Source organism: Sminthopsis crassicaudata, chromosome 3, assembly GCF_048593235.1.
Source record: "Sminthopsis crassicaudata isolate SCR6 chromosome 3, ASM4859323v1, whole genome shotgun sequence".
Lineage (NCBI taxonomy): Eukaryota > Metazoa > Chordata > Mammalia > Dasyuromorphia > Dasyuridae > Sminthopsis > Sminthopsis crassicaudata.
The window spans coordinates 300,695,914-300,714,700 of NC_133619.1; the positions used below are offsets into that span (position 1 = coordinate 300,695,914).

Here is an 18,787-nt window from a genome sequence, read left to right on the forward strand (position 1 = left end):
CTTGCCAACCCCACTGCAGCATCAATAATTATACCTATAAGTAGCTACCAAAATTGTCTCCTCTTTTCTGCTACCCAAAGTACCAGGTGTGGGCTAGTAGTGGACAATTCTCTTAATGGGGGAAGTGCTGTCCAGGGTTTGGCTCAGACCTTCAGCAATTAATGAGCATGACACTGTGACTCAGACTAGGAACTTAAGAACCATAGGTCTCAAGTAATTCTGCACTGCAATAACACAGAACTCTTCCTATTTTATCCCACAAGTTACTGACCAGGGACTAGAATCAAATTCCAAATCCCCACAACAGACATTTCTTCACTATATCCAGTATCCCAACAAACAGTGACTTCTATGCCCCAGAAATTGCCTTTTTAAAGCAACATTAATAGCATCAAGATACTAGGCAGCTAGGTGGTGTCTAGTCTTGGAATCAGGAGGACCTGAGTTCAAATGTAGCCTGACTTACTAGCTGTATGACCCTAGTCAAGTCACTTAACACTAATTGCCTCAAAAAAAAAAAAAAAAAAAAAAGATACAAAGACAATAATACTCCAGTACTGAAGTGATGCTGGATTGCCAGGTGAGCATTAGCAAAGAAAGCTTGAATCACTGGAAACCTAGTTACTTCCTGAGGCAAGCAAGAAGGAGCACTGATAGGATTATAATATTCTCTAAGGCAAGGGGAGTGGGGGAGGGGAGAATTGATAAGATCACCTCAGCCTTAAGTGAACCTTTTGCTCTTAAATAGGTCTTTTGTTATGCACTTCTGATTTTTTTTAAAGCTTTTTATTTTCAAGACATATGCATGAATAATTTTCAACATTCACCCTATAAAATCTTGTGTTCTAAATTTTTCCTTCCCTACCCCACACACTCTCTCCTAGATGGCAAGTAATCCAATATATGTTAAACATGTACAATTCTTCTATACATATTTCCACAATTCTCTTGTGCACAAGAAAATCGGATCAAAAAAGAAAACAAAAAGCAAGCAAATAACAACAAAAAAAAAAAAGTGAGAATGCTATGTTATGGTCCACACTCAGCTCCCTCGGTCCTCTCTTTTGGGTGTAGATGGCTCTTTCCATCTCATTGTTGAAGAGAGCCACATCCATCTGAATTGATCATTGTATAGTTTTGTTGTTGCCATGTACAATGATCTCCTGGTTCTGATCACTTCACTCAGCATCAGTTCATGTGAGTCTCTCCAGGGTTCTCTGAAATCATCCTTCTGGTCATTTCTTATAGAGCAATAATATGTGGACTTTTGATTGAACCCCCTAGATAGAGGTCTCTAGTAACCCCACCATTATCCAATCAGAAAACCAAGTTATGATGTCAAATTCCTGAGGGTATATTTCCCCTATAAAAGATCTGCTCATTCATAAGATCCTTCCTCATCTCTTTTCAAGATTAGCCCTCTTGCTAAGTTGCCACATAGCAAACTCCTTTTTAGAGCTAGCCCACCAGTCAGTGGTATAGTTCTGTCTCATGGCACCATTCTTCTTGTTATAGCTAATTCTTTGGGGACTTAGCTAACTTTTTTGGGAATGTAGCTCGCTCTTAACATTGTAAAAAAAAAAAAAAAAAAAAAAAAAAAAAGTGCCCCTTGATTTGGAGGATGTCTAAGCCTACAAATTCTTTTGAAGCAACTCTCAACACCAGTCCATAACTTTATACATTTGGGGTTCCATACCTATGACCTCAACATTTTGGTGGCCCTACGGGGAGAGTTTGACTTGACTTCCTCCATTTCAAGGTAAGTCCTTTTTCTTTTCCTTCGTTTTCTTTTTATTCTTCCATTGCTAGGACCAGTTGAGTCATTAGTGAGCTTCTGTGCTCTATGCTCTATGCTAAAGCATAATTCCTTTGACTGGGGATGCCTGGTCTTGGGAACACTTGTGATTTGGGGCATCTTCCCTTTGGAATCACTTGTCACTTTCACCTCCCCAGGCTGATTTTTTTCTAGGATAGACAAATTGCTATAGGAGTAGAGAATTTTAACTTTTCTCTGTGGCTTGTGGCAAAGATGGGAGGGGCAATCTTTGTTCCCAAAGATTCTCCCTTATGCTGTCTCTTATAAGACAGAGACAAATTTGGCCAAAAAATTCACAAAAAGAAGAGGCTTATTTTCTGTAGTCAAGCCTGGTCCAATTTAATTAGGAGGATCAAGAAAAATGGCCTGTCAATGGGTCTCAAAATTATAATATTAGTTTGCAGCTTGATGTGTTTTGCTGCCTAGAGGACAAATAGACTGAAGTTCCATATGTCCAGGCTTTCATGGATTTTTCTCAGGATCCTAATTTAAGACAACTGTGTAGGATGCTACTTGCTAAATTTGGAGTCTGAAAAGGATTTCTTAGATGATCCATCTTTTCTCTGCCCTTCTGGAGCCACAAGTTCCCCATTCCATTCCCTTGTGTGCCCTTTCCTAGGAGGCTCAGAAATGCCTCCCAAGACCATCTCTCCATTGGAATCCCTATGTGCAACAAGATTTCCCCAATTCCCTTCCCTCAAATACTTACAGCCTGAGGAAGATTTTACAACTTCCCAAACCCTAATCCTCAGTTTCTCCCACTCTTTTCCTCTCTTCTCAAGACCTTAATTCACCATTCCTAAAACTCTGCTCATTAAAAGAAGTAGTAGACTCTTGGGGATGGAACAATCAGAGTATATATACTCTTTTCTAATGTCAAATCTTTTCTAAATTAAGGAAAAACTTGGTTGTTACTTTGAAGACCCCACCAAGTTTACTGAGGGCTTTAAAGCTATTTCCCTTCAATTTTATCTTACTTAGGGAGATGTTAATATCATTGTTTCCTCCTGCTACATAACAGAGGAGAAAAGGAGGATCTAGGATTTAGACTAGAAGATTGGTGATGATTTACCAGTCTTACCTTTCAAGCAAATATTCCCCAGTGGCTATTGCTAAACCAGTTGCAGACCCAGGGTGGGATTGCCAAGAAGGAAGCAGAGATGGAGAAAAAAAATGGATTACATGGCTGACCTGTCTCACTGGAGGTATAAAGAAGGGAATTAAGAAGCAGATAAAATTATGAGACACTTAAGGAAGTTGTTGGGGAAAACTGTAGAGGCTCTTAAAACACACACACAAACACACACAAATTTGGATCCCATTTCTCCTGAAGGGGTCACTGTCCTTAGCAGCATTTTATTAGCCAGTCTACCCCAGACTTTCAGAGGAAGTACAAAAGTTAGTCATGGATCCTCAAATTCCCCAGGCCCAGTTTTTGGAAATAGCTTTTGGAGTCTTCAACAACAGGAACAAAGCTGCAGCAGAGGGAAAGGACTGAAATCCTAAGGCTAGGAATGGAAAAACTGCCCAGGTTTTGACTGCCACCATATCCAGTACCCAGAAGGGACCCACCCATGGAGATGGCTTCGGATGCCACAAACAGCACCACTGGTCTCAAGACTACCCTCAGAAGAAACCTCCAGGCCCATACCCTGTATGCAACCAGGAGGAGCACGGAAGAGAGGGGGTGGAGCTGCCACTTCTTATTTCTCTGCTTCCTGGTCTTCTTTAGAACTAAGAATGAAGAGATCCAGGAAATGGCCAAGATCCCCCACTGACCATGACAGCCGAACCCTGGATAATTTTGGATGTGGTAGGTAAGTCCATCATTTTTTGTTGTTGTTGACAGCAAGAGCCACTTACCTTGTTCTGCCTCATTCCGGCCCTACACATCCAACACTCCATAAGGTAGTAGGGAATCATTGGAAACAGGAAATGTTTTGAGACATTCCCTCTACTCCATCAGTTTGGGGACCTACTGTTTAAACACTCTTTTCTTATTCTCCCCTCTTCTAGCCCCCTGATTGGGACAGAATCTGATGGTGAAATTAGGAACCCAGTTCTCCCTTGCCAGACATCTGGAAGCACTTTTAACACTTCTGTTGAGGCCCTTCCATTTTCTACCTGAGATATGGAAGGGAGTGGATTCCTCTGTTTGGGATCATGATACTTCATAATGGGCAACTCACACCACTCTAGTTATAGCACACCTCCGAATGTGTTCTCTCATAGGTGTCAGTATCTCATGGAGATTGAAGCCAGAGAGGAATTTACAATCCTTGATTAAAAATTCTCTATAAAGTATAAGATTCTGATTCCATGCCAGTTTCCCTGTAATACTTCCATTCTCCCTGTTAAAAAAAAAAAAAAAAAAAAAAAAAAGCAAAATGGGAAATATCAAGTGGTTCAGGACCTTAGGGCTGTTAATGAGGCTGTTGTTCATATTCACCCAATAGATGGCTGCTATTCTTACTTAGATTCCAGGGGATACACGGTGGTTTTCAACCTTACATCTTAAAAGATGCCTTTTGCATACCATGCCATAAAGACTCACAATTTCTTTTTGCTTTTGAATGGCCATCTTGGGGGGAACCCAGCCCCCCACCAGCTGACATGGACAATCCTGCCCCAGAGCTTCCAGAATAGCCCCCATTTTTTGCTCAGGCTTTGGGAAAAGAATTAAAGGATCTGAAACTGACTGATAGCAGTGTGATATAATATATAGATGACATTCTTATCTGCAGCCCAACTCTGGAGGCTTCTCTGGCCACAGCCGTACCATTCTCAATTTTCTAGATCAGAGTTCTCAAATATCCTTATCTAAGGCACATATTGCCCATCAATCTGTTAAGTATCTATATCATGAACTGACTCCCACCTCTCGTTCCCTCACTGCAAAGAGAAAACAGGCTATCTTGTCACTTCTTGAATCAGCCATAAAGAAACAGCTGTGCACACCTCTAGGCGTGGGGATTTTATAGAATCTGGATAACCAATTCTAGTCCAGGCCCTGACACACTTTCTTTAGAGTGGGGATCTGACCGGGCCAAGCTTTTGAGACTGTGAAACCTAAATTGACCTCTTGCCCAATCTGGAAAAACCTTTTTATTCTGAATGTTAATAAATGGTGTGGTCAAGTGTTAGCAGTTTAAACTCGGTCTCATGGCACTATAGCCTTAGAATTGGGGAAATGACTGAGACTTAACATCTATACTGATTCCAAATATGCTTTTCATGTTTTACATGCCCACAAGACTATATGGGAAATGCTACAATAACTACAAGATGTCCATGAACCTAGAGAGGTTTCTGTTATATTTTGTAAAGGACATCAAAAGGGGATCTCACTTCAGGCCAGAGGAAACAGGCTAGCTGAGTTAGCTGCCGAATCTGCTGCAGTCTGCCCCTCATAATAGCTCCACTACTCCCCCAGCTCCCTTGCTCTTGTATATCTTCCTAGAGTCCCCAAGAACAGGCACTTGCTAAGAAGAGGGAATATATTCTTTCCCTCTCTGAGCAGTTTCAAAAGCCCTCAAGGCCAGCTTCTAATCCCAGAAACAAACTGTTGGAAATTTCTTTTTGGCCTACACCAAGCCACTCAGGAAAGAATGCTCTCCAGATCCTTATGAACTATTTTGTTAGGGACAAACTCTCCCTTTGAGATATGACTCAGAGCCAGTAGGCCAGGTCAGCTGGTAGGGCCCAGGGGGTAAAAAGGGGCTTGGCCTTTGAGGCAGGAGGTTGTGTCTGGTAAGAGCTAAAGGGACTGCTATAGGTTTCTTCAGATGGCGAGGTGCGTGTCCTCTTGCTAGATCTCCTCCTGGGACCCAGCACTAACTCCAGAAGCCTCCCATCTGGGGCTCTGCCTCCACAGTTCTGAGTGGGCTGGGCACGAGCAAGCCCAGAGGAGAGGCAGCACAATAGACATCCCTGAGCAGAGCTCTCTCTCTTGCTCTTGTGCTTCTGCATCCCGGCTTCCTGCTAGCCCCACTGAGGGGATGACTGAATAAAGACAGAATGTTTGCACCTCCTGGTGAGTCTGTCTCTGTGTGATCCCAGTTAGAGCCCCAAGGCAGGTGAGCTGGCCTAGTCGTGGCCATCTATGAATGGGCAGATAGAGTAGCCTTAAGGGCCGCCACAAGTGGAGACTGAACAGGGACTATGTGACTAGGATCTCACCCTGTAACAGGTCTACAGACAGGGTGAGGAGGGAGACAGAACTCTGCTGCAGTGAGTGGAACGTTCGGTATGGGAAAAACGTTCTGTAGTGAGGGTCCCATAACAGGAGGGGCTAGGGAAAGAAGTTTATAAGTGCTAAAGCAAGCAGGATTGGAAATGAATTTTAAAAAGTGTGTAATAGTGTAGTAGGTAATCAGATGGCTTCCTATGATAAGGAAATGCTGGGAGCCATTCAGGAATGGCATCACTTCATTTATCAAGTGATTAGAAGCACTTTAAGGAGTGAAAGCCACAATCCTTAATTTATTTTTTAAAATTATAACTTTTTATTTACAAAATATATGCATAGGTAATTTTTCAGCATCGACAATTGCAAAACCTTTAGTTCCAACTTTTCCCCTCCTTCCCCCCACCCCTTCCCCCAGATGGCAGGTTGACCAATACATGCTAAGTATGTTAAAGTATAAGTTAAATACAATATATGTATACATGTCCGAACAGTTGTTTTGCTGTACAAAAAGAATCGGACTTTGAAATAGTGTACAATTAGCCTGTGAAGGAAATAAAAAATGCAGGTGGACAAAATTAGAGGGATTGGGAATTCTATGTAGTGGCTCATAGTAATCTCCCAGAGTTCTTTCTCTGGGTGTAGCTGGTTCAGTTCATTACTGCTCTATTGGAGCTGATTTGGTTCATCTCATTGTTGGAGAGGGCCACATCCATCAGAATTGATCACCATACAGTGTTGTTGTTGAAGTATATAATGATCTTCTGGTCCTGCTCATTTCACTCAGCATCAGTTCATGTAAGTCTCTCCAGGCCTTTCTGAAATCATCCTGCTGGTCATTTCTTATAGAATAATAATATTCTATAACATTCATATACCACAATTTATTCACCCATACTCCAATTGATGGGCATCCACTCAGTTTCCAGTTTTTTTCCACTACAAAGAGGGCTGCCACAAACATTTTGGCACACACAGATCCCTTTCCCCTCTTTAGTAGTTCCTTGGGGTATAAGCCCAGTAGTAGTACGGCTGGATCAAAGGGTATGCGCAGTTTGATAACTCTTTGAGCATAGTTCCAAATTGCTCTCCAGAATGGCTGGATTCTGTCACAACTCCACCAACAATGCATCAGTGTCCCAGTTTTCCCACAGCCCCTCCAACATTCATCATTATTTGTTCCTGTCATGTTAGCCAATCTGACAGGTGTGTAATGATATCCCAGAGTTGTCTTAATTTGTATTTCTCTGATTAATAATGACTTGGAGCATCTTTTCAGATAAGCCTCAATCCTTTAAAAGGAGATAATGAAGTGCAGTCAGAGTCATAAAGCAAATGAGGGTCATAAACAAGAAGTCACTGGGACCAGTTGCTCCCATAAAATGGAGCCTCCAGAAGTTAGCTTTGGGAAAGAATCAGGAAGTAAAACAAGATGATGGAAGTGGAAGTGACTAAAAAGGAAGCGGTAGTAAGGAAGAAGCAGGAAGTAGATATGGCAGAAAAGGAGGAGGCAGGAATAAGATGAGGAATGAGGAAGTAAACAGAGGGACACATGACCTTGAAAAAAAAGATGAGGAGGGAGGAGAAAGCAAACAGAGGACAGAGGGAAGGTCACCTCTGTCTCTGAGGCATGCCTTCTCCCCCATCCCCCATCCTTCCTGAGGAGATATGCCTCTGGTCCACTCCTTCTGCGCCCCCTTATGGAGGCTTGGACAAGTTTAGGACACATGCTACAGAAAGCTGTTAGGTATGAAAGAAATGAGGATCAAAAGCAATATGATGCAGCAGTATATGCAACTGTGTCCCAATATGTCCAAAGAGTATTTAGCAAAATTCAAACTTCTGGAAAGCAGAGGCCTTCCATGACTAAAATTAAACAGGGCCCAGATGAACTTTTTCCTGATTTTGTAGCCCACTTACAGACAGCTGTTGAGAGGTCCCTGAGTAAAGGGGAAGCCTGCAGCCTCCTTATACAGAAATTGGCACGGGAGAATGCTAATACTAACTGCCAGAAGGCCATGCTTACTTTAGGAGAGGAGGCTGGCCTGGAAGAGATGATAAAGAGATGTGAGCATGTTGGCTCCATGCCTTTCAGATGGATGCCCTCGCAGCTGCTATGTCTAAAGGGGTTATAGTAGAAGACCTGCCCTGGCAGTTTGCAGACAAATGGGGTATTCTGACCCCTAGTTGTTCTCAGGCACAATCATGAGGTGGGGACATATTGAAGTCTTGTGGGGCCTCAGTTTCTATAACACCTCCACAGGGTTTTTAATTGGGGTCATTGGATGTTCAGCATCACTGTTGATATCATGCTCCCACCACTAACTTGGAAATCTAACACCCCAGTTTGGGTACCCCCTTGGGCCCTCCCAGTGGAAAAAGCCCACGCCTTATGTGAAATTGTGCAAAAAACAGTTGAAGGCCAGACATATCGAACAAATGTCCAGCCCATGGAATAGCCCTGTATGTATCATAAGAAAAAAATCTGGGAAATTCGGAATGCTAGTGGACCTTAAGGCCATTAATGCTACTGTAGAACCTATGGGAGGCCCACAGCCTGGCATGCCATCTCTTAAATCTGGTACCCCTCAGCTGGCCAGTTACAGTAATAGACATACAAGATTGTTTGTCCCCATCCCTCTGGCCCCAGAGGAAAAGAAAAGCTTTGCTTTTACCTTTCCCTCCATAAACAATGCAGGGCCTGATCTGCACTGCCAATGGAAAGTTCTCCCCCAAGGGATGTGTTGTAGTGCAAGTGCTAGAAGCAATTAGGAAGGTGTGGCTTCATGCCAGGATACTGCACTATATGGATGATAGACTGTTATCAAGGAGCAGTGGGAAAGCTCTCTCTGCCTGATTAAGGAGACCATAAGCATTCCCGCTCAACATGGACTGGTGGTAGCCCCAGAAGAGACCAACATAACTATCCCATCATTTACCCGGGGCTCCGCATGGGAATTTCTGCAGTTACTAATCAGATACCTAACTTACAATTGGACAAGGTGAATACTCTGAACCTATTTCAGAAACTAGTTGGACAAATTCAATGGTTAAGGGCTCAAGCTATTCCTGTTTCTCTAATGCAGTCTTTATATGACATCTTGAAAGGAGAGTCTGATCTAAACTCCCCTCGTAAATAGAACTCTTCTGTGAAGGACACAATTTATGAGATCATTGCTCTCACTTCTAAAACTGAAACAGCGAGGTGGGACGCCATGCATCTCATAGAGGTCTCTTTAGTAGGCCACAAAAGTCCTTTCACAGTATTACATCAAGATAGAAAAATGTTGGAATATGCTTACTTCTTCCCTTGCTGTCCCATATTCTGGTACAGCCCCCTTGTAAGACGATTGTTGATGAACCTGTGCAAGGTGCCAATGTCTTTACTGACACCACTAATAACCACAAGGCCTCAATTGTATCATGAGCGCTCAGAAGAGACTCTGGTGTTAGAGACCCCTTATGATTCCACCCAGAAAAATGAGCTGCTTGCTTTTCTCCAGGCCTGTAAGAAATACTCTAAGTTCATTAACATCATTCAGACAGCTTATATACTGTCTGAGGGCTCAGAGGCATTGAGGATGCAACTTCCTACAACCTGAGAATTCAATTGCTAACCTCCTTGATAAATTACAGCTGACTTTACATACTAGGAAACATCCCATTTATGTCCTGATGGATACTCTCACCAATGCTGTGCAGGAGGCCTATTTGTGGGCAATGAGGTGGCGTACCATGCTTTACAAAGCTCCCTTCTCACAGACACCTATTCCCTGAACGTGCCCATGAATTTCTTCACTTACTAATAATTTTCTACATTGTCTTTATGGCCTCACCCGGAAACAAGCCCAACAGATAGTGAAGCAGTGCGTTCAGTGTGTTTCGTTTCTCCTCCTCCACCTAGTAAAGGAGTTAATCCCCAGGGTTTATTCTCCAATAATTTGTGGCAAATGAATGTGACACATGTGAGCCTTGTGGCCATCCATGTCTGTGTTGATACCTTTTCTAAATTTCTTTGGGCTATGATGGCCTTCCATGAGAACACTCCTTTGGTCATTAAACATTAGTTGCTTCTCCTCTCACGGAGTTTCTAATACCATAAAGACCAACAGTAGTCCAGCTAAGCAGATGGCCACCTTCCTCACCATGTTGGCCATTAAACATGTTACTGGGATTCCCTATAACCCCCAGGGTCAGGCCCCTGCCTATCGCAATTTAAAGACCACTCTTGTTAAACAGAAAGGGAGAGGAAGTAGACAGAACCCCCAATGGCCCACACAGGCAGATGTGGATAAGACCTTATATACTTACAATTTTTTGTGCCTAGACAGGGATTCCAGCCTCTCTCCAGGAATGATACATTTGGCACAATCTTATAGACAGAACAGAAAACTAGGCCCCATGAAAACATCGCTTCAAGCGCCAGAGAACATTCAAAAGGTCCTTTGGAAGGACATGGAAGGACACTGGCAAAGTCCATTCTTAGTACTTGGAGAGGGCCAGGATATTTTATGTCTTGCAGGTCCTGATGGAGAAGACTGCTGGATTCAGCTACCTCTATTAAAATAGGGGCTGAAGAAGAGATGATCCAAGAAACACTGAGACAGCGCCATAGCAGAGAGATGACTACCCTTGCTGGACCAGCTTAATGACTGAATCTAGCACACTTCCTTTCCCATCCCCTCCTATTGTATCCCATGGGCTCTATGTAGCCTTTTTGTATTGTTGCTTCTTTTACTTTTGTCTACTTTGCTAGGATGCTTTATACGTATTCTTAAAAATTCTATAGAGGTGCTTAAGGAAGAGCTTCTCATTCATAAATATGAACATTTGGTTTATTAATAAAAGAGGGGGAGATGTAAGGAGCAATATGCAGTGCTCTCTCTTTTGAGATGTGGCATGGAGCCTGTATGTCATGTCAGCTGGTAGGGGGGCCCAGGAGGTAAAAAGGGGCTTGGCCTTTGAGGCAGGAGGTTTGTCTGGCATGAGTTAAGGAACTGCTAATAGGTTTCTTGAGATGGTGTGTCTTCTTGCTAGATCTTCTGAGACTCAGCACTAATTCCAGAAGCCTTCCATCTGGGGCTCTGCCTACGCAGTTCTGAGTGGGCTGGGCACAGACAACCCCGGAAGAGAGGCAGCCTTGAACAGAGCTTGCTCTCTTGCTCTTCTGTTCCTGCATCCCTGCTTCCTGCTACCCCCACTGAGAAGATGACTGAATAAAGACTGAATGTTTGCACCTCCTGGTAGGTCTGTCTCTGTGTGATCCTGGTTGGAGCCTGAAAGCAAGATGAGCTGGCCTAGTCATGGCCACCTGAATGGGCAGTTAGAGTAGCCTTAAAGAATGCTACCAATTTGTGATCTGTTACAAACTAGGAACATCTCTTAGGCAGATACAAATCAGGCAGGCTTGACAAACCTAAGTAAATCCTGAAGGTGACATTAAATCCCCTTCTCTTTTAAAAACCTGTTCAGAGAAAGGGTACCATCTAGGAAGACTGGCAGGGAATTTACACACACGTCCCCATGCAGGGGTTTCAAATTTCTTCTGGTTTTTATTGACACTTTCACCAGTTGAGGAGAGACCTTTCCCCAAGGGAAGTCCTGTGAGGCAGAGACAATCTCAGCAAGACGTAGTTTCAGAAGATAAGATCTCTGTCCCATACTCTGAAAGATTTTGGGTCCAATTTGAGAGAGGGAAATGAAGCAGTCCCAAGTAGCCAGGTGAACATTGCCGAGAAAGTCTAAATCAGTACGAACAATCTGGAACCAGACTCCCTGAGACAAGTAGAGAGGAGTACTACTAGGACATCTCGGTCTTAAGTGGGCTTTTTGGTCAAGTTGACTTTTGATTACAGCCTCACCCCAGGTGGAAGTTTCTAGTCACCCAGCCATTGAGTGTATCCAATCAAAGTCAAATTATGTCAAGCCCCAGAGGTTATATTTTTCCTATAAAAGATCTACTCATACTTTATTCTTGGTAACTCCTTTTTGGGGTTAGTCCTCTTGCTAAGTGTCACAATAACTTTTTAAGGCTATCCTACCAGTCAATGGCATTCTCCCACTTCATGGTATCTTGTTATTGGAGAATGACTCATGTTTAGTTCAGGGATATGCTTATAATGGTTAACAAGTATCTGAGGAAAAAAAAAATGACTGATACTGTGTTAACATATAAGGTTCTTCACAAGAACCTTATGTGGTAGAAAATACAATTACCAGAGTCACACTGCTGCTATTAACTGCCTGACCCAGGAAATAGCATTGTTTCAGTTTTAAGATTAATGCCTTTTCCCACTATATTGCTCTCAAAATGTAAAAGATCTAATTATAGAATGTATGAGATCCATACATGAATAATCAAGGGAAAGGTGATAAATGAGCAAGATAGAACCAGGCAATATAAAAAATTTCAGCTAATGGAGCAAAAACTCAAGGGAAGCATGATACAGAATAATGAGATCCATCTTGTCCTCTGAAACGTAAGGATAGAGTACAGATAAAAATACAAAAGTTTTATTGTATTTGGAAGCCATACTTTGATAGGTCAGCTTTTCCCTCACTTTGCTAGAATTTAGGCCATTATGTGGTTATGAGTCCCTCTTAGACTGTAAACTCCTTAAAAGTAAGGATTAATGATTTAATATTTGTCACTCCAGCATTTATCTTGCACAGTGTCTGAAAAGAGCAGGAAGGTCCCAGATTGTTAAGGACTTTTTAAAAAAAAATTTTATTATAAATTAGACAGTACATGCCTTCTGTTCCAAATTTTTCTCCCCTTCCCTCTCCACCCCCTCCCCTAGATGGCAGGCATTCCCATACATATTAAATATCTTATAGTATATCCTAGGTACAATATATATATGTGGAGAACCGAATTGTGGTAGTGGTGGTGTTGCTGCAAAGGAAGCTTAGGATTCAGAAGGTAAAAATCTGGGAAGAAAAACAAAAATGCAAACAGTTTACACTCATTTCCCAGTGTTCCTTTTCTGGATGTAGCTGATTCTGTCCATTATTGATCAATTGGAATTGGAAGCTCTTCTCTATGTTGAAGATATCCACTTCCATCAGCATACATCCTCGTACAGTATCATTGTTGAAGTGTATAATGATCCCCTAGTTCTGCTTTCACTCAGCATCAGCTGATGTCTCTCCAAGCCTCTCTCTATTCCTCCTGTTAGTCATTTCTTACAGAATAATATTCCATAACATTCATATACCATAATTTACCCAACCATTTCCCAATTTATGGGCATCCATTTTCCAGTTTCTAGCCACTATAAAAAGGGCTGCCACAAATATTTTGGCACATACAGGTCCCTTTCCTCTCTTTAGTATTTCCTTGGGATAAGCCCAGTGGTAGCACAGCGGGTCAAAGGGTATTTCACATTTTGATAACTTTTTGGCCATAATTCCAGATTGCTCTCCAGAACAGTTAGATTCTTTCACAACTCCAACAATGCGTATGTCCCAGTTTTTCTACATTCCCTCCAACATTCATCATTTCTTTCAATCTGACAGGTGTGTAGTGGTATCTCAGAGTTGTCTTAATTTGCATTTCTCTGATCAGTAGTGATTTGGAGCACTCTTTCATATGAGTGGAAATAGTTTTAATTTCATCTGAAAATTGTCTGTTCATATCCTTTGACCATTTATCAATTGGAGAATGGCTTGATTTCGTATAAATTTGGTCTATTCTCTGTATATTGTTAGGGACTTTAAAAGCCAAATGGAGAGTTTATATTAGATCCTAGAAGAAATAGACATTGGAGTTTATTGAGCAGAGGCAGGGGACATGGTCAGATCTGCACTTTAGGAAAATCGCTTTGGAAGATAAAAGGATGGACAAGAGAGGAATGCTGAGGCAGACAGTCCCATTGGTCTATAGCAGTAATCCAGACATAAGATAATAAGGGCCTACATACATCCAGATTGAGGCTACATCAGAAGGGAGGAGATTATTAGAAGGAAACTTTGAAGGCAAAAACAAGACCATTTAGTAATACATCAAATGTGTGGAGAAAGTCGGAAGGGAGTCATCAAGGGTGACCTTGTGTTGGGTCATAAATTGAATCCTGTTACTTTACTAAATCATATATGATGGATTTTTTTTTTTTAAAAGACTGTAAACTCCTTAAAAGTAAGGATTAATGATTTAATATTTGTCACTCCAGCATTTATCTTGCACAGTGTCTGAAAAGAGCAGGAAGGTCCCAGATTGTTAAGGACTTTTTAAAAAAATCTTCTATTTCTTGGTTTATTTTCACCTCAAATTCCACCTTTTTTACATATATCCCTTTTAAAATAATTCAGCTTCCTTCTATTAGTAAAGATGGGGAAGATAGAAAGAACTTAAGATAGTAGTGTGACCTAATTGTGATAATTATACCCTTTTGTGCAGAGTTGAAATAAAGATTTTTGTAATTTCTGTCTTTTATCCTCTGCCACCACACAAAACGCTACCAAATTTTATGTTGGAGCCAACTATAATGTATATCTCTTCTTTCCATGTTAATTCTCACCAGGAACATGAACCATTTCTCACGTGACATGGAATTCAATAGATTTTATCCTGGTCCCCAATTTATCCCATCTCTTATCATCCGTGAGTAACTCTAAGTCACTTTGTCCTCTTACACATGAATAGGAAAGAAAGAAATGAAGAAACTATTGCAGTTAGAACTGTTTTGCATTGTTTTTCCAGTGAAGTGAACCAGTTTATCTACTCAACTCCATGCTCACTTAGACAAAAATTCTCCTCCTATAGCTCTTAAAGTATCTGAATGAACAGCTGAAGACTATAATATGTGATGAGTCATGTCAACCACCTGAAAAGAGGAGTCCCTCCAAGGATATCCTATGACTGAACTTGTTTGACAAGTTTATCTGAGAGAATGACTGGTTAATTCCATCTACTTTAATAATAGCTCAGTCTGTTGACCTAAAATATTGTCTTGTTATGTTGGAAATGTGTAGAGAGCTAGAACTCTGGAGAAGTATACTTGAAACAAGAATACTTACAAGATGGTATTAACTCAGAGGAATTGAGATGATAGTTCTTTAGTATACATATACTTAGTACTTAGCATGGTGATGTAATGGTTCTGTAGTTCCCACATACATAGTGTGCTGTAATGCTATAATCATACCAAGGTATTTAAGGGCTGAGGAGGACTGGAAAAGAGACATTCCATCTTTGACCATCTTCCTGGTGGCTCTCCTGTCTACTGCACTCCTCTACTAAGATCAAGGCTGGTCCCGAGATCCTCCAGAAAGCTAGTCTGGACATTACATAAATGTTACTAAATTGGATGCATATATATATTTGTATCCCTGTGTTATGAGTAAATAAGATTAGAAACATCTCCTTGATTACTTGCCGTACTTGTATAGATCAGAAGGACAAGACAAATACACAAAAAACAAATCAAATTACAAATTTAAATCATTCTTAAAATATACAAGGAAGAAGGGGTAATTAATTTCTAAATGGATAAACAGTGAAGAAGGGGAAGATTATTGATAGGTGAGAGAGAAAAAGTTTCTGACTCCATTCCTTCCAAAGACACTTTACCAACAATGACAGAGATTCCATCCTTACCCCCACGATTGTCACAGAGTAATTTCTTTTACCTTTATATAGAAGTGGACAATAGAGACATCCTTGAACTCCTGGGGGATAATTTCTTCATCATATAATCTGGAAATTTTCAGTCAGTTTTTGTATGAGCAATGGATCACCTACCCTATAAAATACCAGTTACAATAGATTCTGCACCAGGGGCTTTGCCTCACAAAAAGTAACCTAACTAGCATAAAACTTCTTTTGTAGGAAATTGTTAGGGACTGACTTCAACCAAAGGTACACAGTCAATGACCTCAGCATTAATGACAGTCTGCTAAAACACTTAGAAATAGTTAATTAGCCATCTCTCTAGGATCATGACTTGATCAATGTGGGTTCCCTGCAAATCTTGTGCCCATGACTAATCACCAGGACATAACAAATGCACTTTGGATTGTTACTGTCAGCACAAAACTGAATTTCAGCTGCCTTCTGAGTCATGAAAAGGCAGACCTAACTGAAACCCCTAAACAAATTTTTAGTGACACTGACCTGGTTCTGAATTGCTATCTCAAACCCCATCTTTCCTGTAAATAAATTTATGAGATAAGTAGAATTTATGTAGAACTTTAAAGTTTGTTAAGAACTCTATAGATGTTATTTTACTTGATTTTCACTATAGCCATTGAGAGATAGGTGCTATTATTCCCATTTTTATAGGTGAGGAAACTGAGGCACAGAGAGATGAAAATGACTGAGGCAGGATTCAGTGTTTTTTGCTTCTTTTTACTTTACCCATGATTTGTAGCAAGCGGCTGTTGCAAGCTGTCATATTACTTATCCATTTATTCAACACTTCTATGTGGACATAATTCATGATAATTATAAATGTCTATCATTACATATTAATAAGGCTTCCAAAAAAAAAAGACTTCTTTTGGTACAGAAACAGAAACAAAAAGTGGATACTACTCATTTTCTGCTTTTAGGAACATTCAGTAACAATGTGCATTCAGTATCCCTGCCCATTTAAAACAAATTAAATCAAGAGAGATACATTTTTTTTTTAACTAAAAAGAATAATTTAGTATAGTTTTTTAAAAGGTTAATTTTTTTTGATTTTTTTTTTCATTTTTCCAAATTATCCCCTCCCTCCCTCCCTCCACTCCCTCCCCCCGATGGCAGGTAATCCCATACATTTTACATGCGTTACAATATAACCTAGATACAATATATGTGTGTAAATACCATTTTCTTGTTGCACATTAATTATTAGCTTCCGAAGGTATAAGTAACCTGGGTAGATAGACAGTAGTGCTAACAATTTACATTCGCTTCCCAGTGTTCCTTCTCTGGGTATAGTTGTTTCTGTCCATCATTGATCAACTGGAAGTGAGTTGGATCTTCTTTATGTTGAAGATTTCCACTTCCATCAGAATACCATACAGCATTGTTGCCGAAGTGTATAGTGATCTTCTGGTTCTGCTCATTTCACTCAGCAACAGTTGATTTAAGTCTCTCCAAGCCTCTCTGTATTCCTCCTGCTGGTCATTTCTTTCAGTATCAGTTCAAGTCTTCCCAGGCTTTTCTGAAATCAATCTGCTCATCATTTCTTACAGCATATTATTCCATTACATTCAAACAATTTGTTTTGCCCTTCCCCGACTGATAGACATCCTCTCAATTTCTAATTCCTTGCCACAGGAAAAAAGCTGCTATAAATACTTTTTTTATGATTTCTTTGGGATACAGACCTAGTGATGGTATTGCTAGTTCAAAGGATATGGTATGCACAGTTTGATTTCCCTTGGGCAGAGTACCAAATTGTTCTTCAGAATAGTTGGGTCAGTTGACAATTCCATCAACAATGCATTCGTATCTCAATTTTCTCACATCATCTTCAGCATTTATCATTTTCCTTTTTGTTTTAATACCCCATCTGATAGGTATGAGATGATATCTCAAAGTAGTTCTAGCTTGCATTTTTTCAATCAATATTGATTTAGAGCATTTAAAAAATTTAAATGACAATCAATAGTTTTAATTTCTTCATCTGAAAACTAATTGTTCATATAATTTGACTATTTATCAGTTGGGTAATTATAATAGTGTTTATTTTGTTTGTTTGTTTTGAAGAGAGGTTGTTGCAAATAGCAGTATAATTGCTGATCTGCATCATTTTCTCATATGGAGCACCTTTCACTAATAAAATTACAGACCAGTTGAAGGCCAGAATATAATTATCTAGATATCCCAAAGCAGAAGCATGCAAACTATTATCATTACTTCTAGTTGGTTGTCTTGTCTGAAGTCTCTCTATACTCCCATCTGTCTTCTAGTCTCCTTTCCAAGGAGGCTGACAAAGAGGCGAGTTTAGAAGAACTGAGAATGAGCATGAACACTTAGAACAAAGGATATTGCATCCAGAAAAAAAAAAAGTGATCAGTTATGTCAAATGATGTAGAAAGTTAAAGAAGGATGAGTATTAAGAGACAACTATTAGATTTTTCAATTAAGATGTCATTGGTAACTTTGGAGAGACTAGTTTCAGTTGAAGATGATATTAGAAGCCAGATTATAGAATTTAAAAGCATATGAGAGAAAAGGAAATAAAGGAACACACTGTAGAAGGACTAATCAAGGAATTTAACCAAGAAAGAAAGGGGAGAAATAGGATAGCCAAGAAGGATGGTAAAAATCAATGAGGATTTTTACAAAATGGAACTGGAAGATTGTGGGAGTGTTTACCTGCTACAAGGAAGGAGTCAGCAGAGATTAAAGATGGCAGGGCTAAGGGATGAGGAGAGACAAAAAAAGACATAGAGATACTGAAGATGATGGGGTTGGCTGGAGAGACAGAGAGTCAGAACAATAAAAGGAAACAATCTGCTACAAAAAACAATGTGAGAGGGGATCAAGGGTGCATTGAGAGAGAGTTTGCCTTGTCAAAGAGAATGCTCACTTATTCATGTGAAGTAGAGGTGCTGGAAGAAATAGTGAGGGAAGACAAGAGTAGTATAAGGAGAGGGAACAAAAGTGAACTTGTAGTGAATGGTCTCCATTTTTTTTACTGAATTATGAAGTAAAGTTGCCAGCTGAGAGGACAAACAGGTCTATTTGGGAGAGAAAAAATATTTGGAATTGCTTTTGTGATGAGTGTAACAGGGAACTGATTAGGGAGGTGTGAAATTGTTGCCTTGCTGAAATTAAGGCTCATTTTAGA

At 40.4% G+C, this 18,787-nt stretch overlaps 1 long non-coding RNA gene across 2 annotated transcripts; it reads left to right on the top strand.

Annotated features, from left to right (window-relative positions):
• Positions 1 to 1,862: 1,862 nt before the first annotated feature.
• LOC141561434 (uncharacterized) lies at positions 1,863 to 10,871 on the top strand. 2 transcript variants are annotated; one of them, XR_012488055.1, is made up of 2 exons: positions 1,863 to 3,633; positions 10,330 to 10,871. It is a non-coding gene; the product is annotated as an uncharacterized LOC141561434 (long non-coding RNA). The 2 variants fall into 2 exon arrangements; XR_012488056.1 differs by having other exon boundaries at positions 10,525 to 10,871.
• The last annotated feature ends 7,916 nt before the right edge of the window (positions 10,872 to 18,787 follow it).